Below are 10,787 nucleotides of genomic sequence, written 5' to 3'. Positions count from 1 at the left end.
ATCATGTGCGTGGCGTGCGTGCACCCCTGAGCGTGCGTGCGTGCGCGCTTGTGTATATAGTGCGCCGCGCGCTGTGTATGGTGCGCGATGTGTATGTGGTGTATGCATGCTGCGTGCGTTCGCTTGTGTGCGCGTGTGTGTGCATGCGCGCATTACATGTGTTATACGTGCGTGCGCGCATGCATGTTGTATGGTGTGTTTGCGCGCGTGCGTGTATGTATGCCATCGTGCGTGGTGTGCCGCTTTACGTATATGTATGTGGGCTAGTGTGCGCGCCGGGAGGATATGATGGTGTGTGTTATGGTGTATGCGTGGCACGCGTACGTGCTGTTCCACAGATGCTATGGATTCTTGGTTTCAACTTTTCAAATATATCGTAACGACAGAGTGGCACCTGCGAGACTAAGGGATGCAAGGGCGACCCACGGGCCCTCCTGGCCCCGAAAGCGGCACCGCCTCCTGGCCCGAAAGGCGCGCCACGCGCCCTCCTGGCGCCCGAAGCGGCACCGGGCGCCTGCTGGCCGAAGGCTGACCCCGGCCTCCTGCAACCTAACTTACAGAAAGTTCGGGAAAGTTTTTGGTAGATAATTGGGGATTTTGGCTACAAGTCATGGAGGCTGACATCTTGCCAAATTTCAGCCAATCAGAAGGCGCCTAAATCCTTCCTATGTTATACCGTTTGGGAAAAAAAATTTCGCCGGCCCGGATTTAGGACTGGTCAAGCTCGGCAGTTGCCCAGGGGCCTCCACAACCAGGGGCCTCCACATATTTCACGAACAAACAAATTTGTAAGGAAAAATATAGGCTGACCTGAACGACACGCACGTATCAATCAAAAGCATATTGCGCGCGTTTTACGTCATACATACGCAAGCCATATTGTATTTGTTTTTTTGTTTTCCTGTCATTGCTCAGCACACGTCGGCAGACAAACATCTAAAATCTAACGTCATCCATCTCATCGTCGATTTTATTGCTTGCTTATTCAGATTCTTTCTACTTGAACAATATTACTTTATGGATGACTGTAACTATATGTCTTGTCACCTTTTAGATTTTAGTATTCTAAGGTAGGGGGGCATCTACTACTGAAGGCTGCCCAGGGCGCCTCCACATGTCTAAATCCGGCCCTGTCTAAATCCGGTCTAAGTTTCAGCATAAAGCGGCAAGTTTCACACTGGCGATTTTTTGTCTTTGAAAATTTTTGAAGTAAAACCTTTCAACATCTTCTGTAAAGATTTTTCAATATCATATCAAGAAATCTTTCAGTAACATCTGTTCACACTATAGACTTTTGTCTTTGAAAGTTGATGAAAGTTGGTGATAAACCAGACTATTAATAATTTAGAGGTCAATTATGAGGTCATAATGGCCATCTGATATGCTGTAGACAAACTGTGGACAAACCAGTAACAGTTCTAAAACAGTAGATCTCAGGGGAGAGATAGTGATCCGCTAGATGTTTATAAAAGTATCTGCTAAGCCAGAGCCTTGAGCCAGAGCACGTATATCATATACACATAAGCGCATTGGTCAGCAAAACGATAAATACAGTGACCACCGACTGATTACAAAGGACTTAGCCTGCTATAGACTGAAAGTATACTTCTATGCGTAGTCTACCGTCTAGTCTATAAAAAAAAGTTCTAAGCAGTATGGATGAAGAAGAGGCATTATCCCTGATAATTATAGCCTGTATTATTAAAAAGAAAAAGAGGGAAAGAAGGAAAAAGAGGACAGTTTGGACAAGGCCGTGGATAGCCAGGCGTGATGAATTCGGGGCATTCAGTCATGTACACGCCACAAACAATCCTTCTTCTCGAACAACTCAATCAGTTCTTCCACCTTATCGGCGGGCGCCATTTTCTGTATCGTGTGCTGCCGCGACAGAGATGACGTGAAACTGTTTTTACACGTAGGAATTAACTGGCCAATCAGCGCGCAGCGCTTCTACAAAATCGATTTTCTACTTCTCAACATCAACTTTTCTGTTCACACTAGCGATTTTGAGTTGGGAAATTGAAAAATCGCTGAAAATCGCGTCAATTTCTCGATTTTACGGCAAAAGTTCCTGCCTTTTGATTTGGCGCACGGATCAAAAGCTGCCAGCGCGTGATACTTTCGTAGGACGTTCCCGCGGTCGCGTGCGCCTTGCCGCGGAACTGCGCGCAAGATTCGCGCTTAGCGGGCAGGATCAACACCTCTCAGGCGACGCTTCTCTGGTATCCGGTCTCTTCTCTGGGTCCTGGTGGTGGGGTGTGTGTGTGTGTGTGTGTCCCCCCCCCCGTCAACGTTAATAGCTGTGACCAGTGCAGTGTCTAGATTGTCGAAACATCTGCGCAGCAACACTTCGCGCGCAGACCTTTATGCGCAAATGTTAAATATTCTGGTTAGCAACGACGGGAGCGAGCCCATCCAAACTAAGTTCGACGTGCGACCATGTTTATCGTAGTAGTTCTCTTAGCATGGATTGATCGCTTCCCCATGTGATTGAGAAATGTCATTTATGGTTGGCGCTAAAGATGCTGACTGACTCAAGCAGAGCAAAGTTGTGCATGTAAGTTCGAGTAAACTTACTAAAATGTGAGTTTTTTTGCAGTTTGTGGTGTCTTTCTGTACTACGTCCATTTTCACGTTTTTTACAAAGGGTGCAAAAAACACTTCAATGCGTGGAGTAGTACGGTCTCCAAAAATTTGCCTATCACGTGGCAACATGCATTGTTGTCCACCGCTGATGTGTATATAATAATACACATGACAAGTTATGTTACGTTATGTACACGTGTAATGTAAACCTATGTAAATGGTAATATATACAGCGCAGTGTTATCTACATAGAAAATATAGATACACCTAGTATATTATTTCTCTTGTTATCTACCACGATTGCTACGAAAGATTGGCACATTTATCTCCCGAACGATGGCGCCACCATGTGTACACCGCACTTGGGGGTTCCGGATGCGGTCTATGTAGTGTAAGCAGCAGTGTCAGAGCGCTTCTCTACTCCCTGTGTAGCAAGGCCTCTCTAGTGATCAGGCATGCAAGGCTAGCCGAGAGATTATCCGTAGTTGACCAATAGATCAGGCATTTCAATTTGTAGTCTAGTTTTATCGCAATATTTTAAAGGGGTGTCGTGGTTGTTAGAAACATTTTAGTCGTAATTTGCTACTTTTTAATAATAATTATATAATAATATATTTACTGTAATAATCGTTATTGTGCAGCTGCGATGCTACTGATCAACGACCTAGGTTCTCTCTATGTGCCAGTACTGTGTAAGTAATCAGATACCATTTACACAGAAATCGATTCACGTGATCGAGTGAATTCCATTTACAATGTAGAGCGCATGCATAGGAATGTGAATATGCTTTATTAGAGAGGGGGCTCGCCAGTAAGAGTCTGACTGCATAGATATATTTTTGTGATCGACTAGTGCTTATCTAGTCGGAGGTTTCTTCTAGGACCCTCACCCGGCGATACTTTCATACAAAAACCGCTTATAATATTAGTAAATAAGTGTGATTTTACGAGAAGAAACATAAATCGATAGCCGCAATCGCACGGTTAATTTAAGCAGCATTTTTATTTAGAAATATGCGTAAATTGTGTCCATCGTTGGCCCTATACATGTTATTATTAATCATTGGCCATTTATCGTCAACGTATTATTATCGCTTTGACTCGATATATATATTGATTTCATATCCGATGATATAATAAACTAATATAAAGCATTCTTATTGTATGGAGATATACGTAAATTTTGTCTCTTGTTAGCCTTATGTGTATTTTTTTTATTAATTATTGAGCAATCAGTGTCAACTTATCATTATCCGTTTGTCTCTATAAATGGAGTTCATTTGCCGTTTACATTCAAAGTAAACTATCCGAATAACATGGCTGACAACATTCCACAATACTATTGCAAGTAAATCATCATCATCTCAAGTCTTATGTAATAATATGATAAGCAACTGGGAGCTAGCTTGGTAAGAAGAAAGATAATATAATATAACATGTAACCTTCAACCGGTTATACACTACATCGACGCGTAAACGAAGTGACGTCATCATGCTACGTTCCCTCGGCACATTTTCATCTGACTATATATTCAATCATCGGTGATTAAAATCCGTCAACAACGTGCCATCGTAAGCTTACACCAGGCGCTTGGTTACAGTCTATCTCTCTGCTAGATGGGAACGCACGTGCGTAACAGGACACTGTATGCAAATCCGTTGCCGCACCCTAGCCTGCAGAACTTTATTCTCCTAGAAAAGAAATCACAGAATGAGATGCTAATTACACTGTGAACCCATTAGCAGACAGCCATGTATATAGCGGTAAATTGTAAGTCAAAGACACCCTAGAGAGACAGTCATTCCGTTAAACAACATCTATATAACAGATATCTGTCTATAACGAACTCTTTTGGATTATAAATATCTCGAGATGACGACTGCTTACTACTGCTCAATAAATGTCTGATGGCGACATAATGCGGTTTGAAACGCAATTGGGAATATTAAGATAAATGTATAAAACTATCTACAGAAGTAATTATTTCGTTTTAGTTATTACACGCCGGTCATGCGAAAACACATTGCAAACCTTTTATTTATTTTCGTAGCGAGTGATTTATTTATTTATTTATTGATTCATCATTGGGCGCATAGATGGATGGATGTATTGATGGATGAATGGATGGATGGATGGATGGATGGATGGATGGATGGATGGATGGATGGATGGATGGATGGATGGATGGATGGATGGATGGATGGATGGATGGTGGATGGAATGGATTGGGATGGATGATGATGGATGGATGGATGGATGGATGATGAGTTGATGGATATGGATGGATGGATGGATGGATGGATGGATGGATGGATGATGGAGATGGATGGAGTGTGGATGGATGGATGGATGGATGGATGGATGGATGGATGGATGGATGGATGGATGGCTGATGGATGGATGATGGATGGATGGATGAGGATGAGATGGATGGATGGATGGATGATGATGGATGAGGATGGAGGATGAGATGGATGGATGGATGGATGGATGGATGGTGGATGGATGGATGGATGGATGGATGGAATGGATGGATGGATGATGGATGGATGGTGATGGATGGATGATGGATGGATGGATGATGCATGGATGGATGGATGGATGGAGGATGGATGGATGGATGGATGGATGGATGGATGGATGGATGGATGGATGGAGGATGGTGATGGATGGGATGGATGGATGGATGGATGGATGGATGGATGGATGGATGGATGGGATGATGGATGGATGGATGGATGGATGGATGGATGGAGATGGATGGATGGATGGATGGGATGGATGGATGGATGGATGGATGGATGGATGGATGATGGATGGTGATGTGATGGATGGATGGATGGATGGATTGGATGGATGGATGGATGGATGGATGATTGGATGGATGGATGTGATGGATGGATGATGGAGTGGATGGATGGAATGGATGATGGATGGATGGATGGATGGATGGCATGATGGATGTGGATGGATGTGATGGATGGATAGGATGTGATGATGGATGGTGATGGATGGATGGATGCGATGGAATGGATGATGGATGGATGGATGGACGATGGATGGACAGGTGGGCGGATGGACGGATGGACAGATGGATGGATGGACGGATGGACGGATAGACGGATAGGTGGATAGATAGATGAATGGATGCATGGATGGATAGATAAATGTATGGATAGATGGATAGATGGATGGATGGATGGATGGATGGATGGATAGATGGATGGGTGGATAGATGGATGGAGGTATAGATGGATGGAGGTATAGACGGACGTTCGGTAGGACGGACGGTCGGACGGATAAATGAACGAATGGGCGGACGGACAGACGAATGAATATGCGGATGGACGGACGGATGAATGAACGAATGGGCGGACGGACAGACGAATGAATATGCGGATGGACGGATGGACGGACGGATGAATGAACGGATGGACGGACGGACAGACGGTTGAATGAACCATGGACGGACGGGCGGACGGATGGATGGCGAGAAACATTAAAATAGCTTTGCATACTTTATTCTTCCATTCGGCAGTAGGATCAGCAACTTCTGTATTTGGTCTGCCGGTCCGCCCCCACACGGCAGGTTGCAGTCGATAGTGATCGTACTGTCACCTCTATTACATACACCATAAAATACATCAGCAAAACTCAAATTACAAATACTTTAAAGTATATATATCATATGATTACATGTAAAACCCCGCGTGATAAGAACATAGATTTTAAGAACAATGTTAGGCTAAAATTTCCCATTAGAACGCCTTAATAAGAACCTTTTTAGGCTAAGATTTTAAAGTAGAGTTCTTAATTTTCCATGCAGATGAAGACTTAAAAAGCAAACACACTAGGTAAAACTAACAAAAGACGAGCTCCAACAACTAATCGATGCAATAACAATACTCAATGCCAATGCCATTGCCAATTGCTCAACAATAACCAATCATATCTATTAATAATAATAATATTATATAATATTATAATTATATATATCATATAATCATTATCTCAACCATAAAAAAACAAACATGTGCAACAACTAAACTCTTCATATAACACCATTACACATAAACTACTGTACTGGTAACAAATGCATCACAGTACAGTAAGCCCAGCGTAGCGTGGGTTTCAGCTAGTACATATTAAAAGTAGAACAATTAAAGAATCTATTTACGAACCTTTGAGGCCTAATTTTCAGTAAAGGCACCATTTATATAAGAACATGTTGAGAGGCTCAACTTGGACAAATCTAATGTTCTTATACCGCGGTTTTTTACTGTAGTTCAATTAATTATATAGGTATGAAAATAAGTAATTGGGTATTTGTTATTACTAGTAGTATAAGTATATAATCTATCAATATGTGTGTGCGCCGGCCGTGCGAGCGTCGCGTGCTGCGTGCGTGCGTGCGTACGTGGCGTACGTGCTGGCGTGTATACCGTACGTGCACGTAGCGCCCTGCAGGCAGGCAAAGTGGGCGGGTTACCCGTCGATGTACCGCCGCCGCCACACTGCGAACACTTGCTGTAAGTGTACCGCGTCCACTCTCCTTCGACTTGACCTGCGTGTGAGTAAGTGAGAGTGTGAGCGAGAGAGAGTAGAGGGAGAGGGCAAGGGAGAGCGAAGGGGGGAGAATTTTTGCACGATACTTCGTCTGCAAAGGTTATAACATCCTAGACCTATGATGCCGTGACTACTTCTGACGTAGCTGATAACGGGATTCCCAGAATGACATACAGCCGCGCAGAGGGTGAGAGAGAGACAGCGAGAGGGAGAAAGAGACAGAGAGAGGGAATCGAGAGAGATAGAGAGAGCGAGAGAAGAGGAGAGCGCGCGCGAACGAGAGATGAGAGAAAGTAGAGAGAGAGAGAGAAGAGAGAGAGAGAGAGAGAGATAGAGTGTGTGTGTGTGTGTATGTGTGTGTGTGTGTGTGTGTGCGTGTGTGTGTGCGTGTGTATGTGTGTGTGTGTGTCGTGTTGGTGTGTGTGGTGTGTGTGTGTGTGTGTGTGGTGTGTGTCGTGTGTGTGTGTGTGTGTGAACGAACTCGAGAGTACGCCGTATTTATATAGCCTAGTATATATAGTATATGATTATTCTCACATAGCTTGTACAGATATTGACCTATAGATTCCACGCTCCCCACGAACCTGTATTCAGAACCTGTTGCTCGTTTCATTAAACATCTGTAAATGGCAAAGCGTTTGTAATTTTTCCTGTCACAAATGGTGAAGACGGCGAAAGCAAGCATCGCGTTTAGTTAATAACGTTTAGTGATTGTCCGACGTACACACGGAATCGTTTAATGTAGCGCGCATTCACAATTGCACGAGTAATATGGTTAAAACTTATTTGTAAGTTCCTTAAAGTGTTCTTGCGAACTTAATTGCGAAACTTGCGTCTAACGAAGTCATTTATAATATATTTATGAATATAATATATTGGTTAATGGTATCATGGTTATGGTTTAGGGTTACGTGCTAGCGTTAGGGGTAAGTGGGAAGAGTTTGGAGTTGCCTTATGTATAGTTAAGAGCTAGGAGAGAGCGGGGATCATTTGGGTCGGCGGTTTGGCTACAACGCTATGGATAGGGCTTATGTGTTTAGTGCCGAGTTGCGGTATGTTGTAGGTATAGTATGGGAGGGTTAGGGTAGTGGTGGGATGATGTTATGGTGAGCGTTATGGGTATTGGTTGGGTTAGGGTTAGGAGTGAGGTTGGGTTGGGGTTAACATGAATAAGATATCTTACGACGGTTGTCGGCAGTATGCGTGGGTCGCCTCCTCTTGTCCTGCGGTCACATCTGTCGGCGTGTCCTGTGACACCTGTCGTCGCGTCTGCTCGCAGCTGTTCGCCGTAAATCTGCCCAGTTGTCGCCGGTGTCGTCAACAACTGTCGCGGTATCTGTCCAGTTGTCGCGCGTGTCCGTCACAAAACTGTTGCCGGTATCTCCCAGTTGTCGCGTGTCCGTCAAACTGCCTCGGGCCGTATCTGTCCCAGTTGTCAGCGTGTCCGTCACACACTGTTTCGTGATCTGTCGCAGTTGGTCACGCCGTGCGTCACAACTGTCGCCGTATCTGTCGTCATGTCCGTCGACATGGCGGCGAGATGTTGAAGCTCACACCTTATATAGAACAGATAACGACACACGATGAACAGCTGACTACGTGCTCACAACCAATCATATCAGGATCAATATTGATAACTCCTGATCAATATATATATATATATATATATATTATATATAATGTATAGTGTAATATTAACATACCTAATGCTTCATAGAGCCAGAGATTTGACTCAATTACAATCTAGTTTAAAAAGAGAGCGAGTTATAACGATTATTCTAGGATTATTCAAGATGAGTATAAGGAAAAAGAAGAATGCAGCCAAATTTATTCACTTCGTCTACAAGCGAGTACGTGCAACATACACTATTCACACATACGATATTTTATTCGAACAATGCGACATGTAGTACAAAAATCGTAATATATATATTATAATATATATATATATATATATATTTGTGAAGCAATACAGATTCATACAGATCATATACGGTATATATTATATATAATATATAATAATAGTATATATATATATTATATAATAGAGAGAGAGAGAGAGAGAGATAGATAGATATGATAGATAGATAGATAGATAGATAGATAGATAGATAGATAGATAGATAGATAGATAGATAGATAGATAGATAGATAGATAGATAGTATCAGGAGTAGATGATAGGGATAGAGTAGTCCCCTATTATCTACTCCTGATAGTATCATGGTCATATCATCAAAATAGTATCAAAGAGTATATATCGACGATGTCTTATCCACAAATTTTAACAATAATTGCGATTCTTCATTTCAATCGAAATATTCGTCCTAGGATTATTAAGAGTAAACTATCCAGATATACAGCAGTAGGGATTTGTAATTGCAATTGTATGAAATATACAATTGTAATTTTTTTACATACAATAAGAATTTGTTTGTACAATGGACATACAATGAGAATTCGTTCGTACAACAGTATTCACAATAATAATTGTGAATACAATAGCCATACAATAAGTATTTGTTCGTAAAATAGACATACAATAACAAATTGTGAATACAATAGCCAAACAATAAGAATTTGTTCACACAATGAACGCATGAGCAGTAAGAATTCGCTATAATACAGTCGACGTACATTAGGAATTTGTGTAATCCAGTAATGTTCTCACAGGACTAATTATAATCGTTCAACGTTCCCCACAACTGCGCGCCCCATCCACTCGTCACAATCAGTCGCCTATCATCTTACCTGCGATCAACAAAAGTCCAGCGATGAGAGACGTTAGTATGGATGCCATTGTCGTTGGTAGACGGTTGGCAGAGAACTAGAGATGGGAAAACGGGCGAATCTGCTTTTATTCCATCTCGCTTCTCGTCAAGGATGTCCTGGGTACACACGTAACGCAACGGCCGCCCCCGAAACCCCGGCCATAAAAAACGTTCATGACGTACAAGCACGTTAAATATTTACTCATATTAAAATTTAGAAGCGATTGGAAGTGACAGAGAACGAGAGCGAGAGCGGGAGAGAGCGAGAGAGCGCGGGCGCGCGAGAGAAAGCGAGATAGCGAGAGAGGGAGAGACGAGAGAGCGAGAGAGCGCGCGCGAGAGGAAGAGAGAGGAAGAATGAGAGAGAAGGGAACAAAGAGCATGGGATAGAGAAACAGAAACAGAGAGTGCGACGTCTATGTAATGGACATGAGAGAGGATGTTGCGATAATGCGTTTAAAGACGAAAGGATTTACTATTATTCACGGCGCGTGAAATCAGAAAGCATTATCTGCTCTGTAACCATATCCCACCCAGCGGTGATTCACGCGCCTAACGCTATTAGCGCATTATAATATACTAGGTAAAGGTGTGGATCGTTTAGTATCTACTGCTCTAGCCTCGTGGGAATTCAGGTCGGGTTCAATACAGGATACGGCATTCCCTGCAAACACACACACGTGTGCAGCGAAATCGCCGTTGCACGCACGGCGTGCAAACACAACACGCGCATAAATAACACCCAGCATGTTTCCGATGCCACGCGGCACTCACCGATTACACACTAGATCAGTGTAAGCGGGGCAGACAAATATGTTTTCTTCCGGAAATATCGGCGGCATGGAGGTGTTTATGATGGCGGCGC

General features: G+C 43.0%; 1 long non-coding RNA gene across 1 annotated transcript; it reads right to left on the bottom strand.

Moving 5' to 3' along the window:
• Positions 1-3,525: 3,525 nt before the first annotated feature.
• LOC106814932 lies at positions 3,526-7,146 on the bottom strand. The gene is made up of 3 exons (XR_001394679.1): positions 7,035-7,146; positions 6,106-6,207; positions 3,526-4,278 (listed from the first exon to the last, which is right to left on the bottom strand). It is a non-coding gene; the product is annotated as an uncharacterized LOC106814932 (long non-coding RNA).
• Positions 7,147-10,787: the final 3,641 nt, after the last annotated feature.

The sequence above is a fragment of the Priapulus caudatus genome, unplaced genomic scaffold, assembly GCF_000485595.1.
Source record: "Priapulus caudatus unplaced genomic scaffold, Priapulus_caudatus-5.0.1 Scaffold1007, whole genome shotgun sequence".
Taxonomy (NCBI): Eukaryota; Metazoa; Priapulida; class Priapulimorpha; order Priapulimorphida; family Priapulidae; genus Priapulus; species Priapulus caudatus.
Note: the sequence above shows the minus strand (reverse complement) of the source record. Positions and strands in the feature narration are given on the sequence as shown.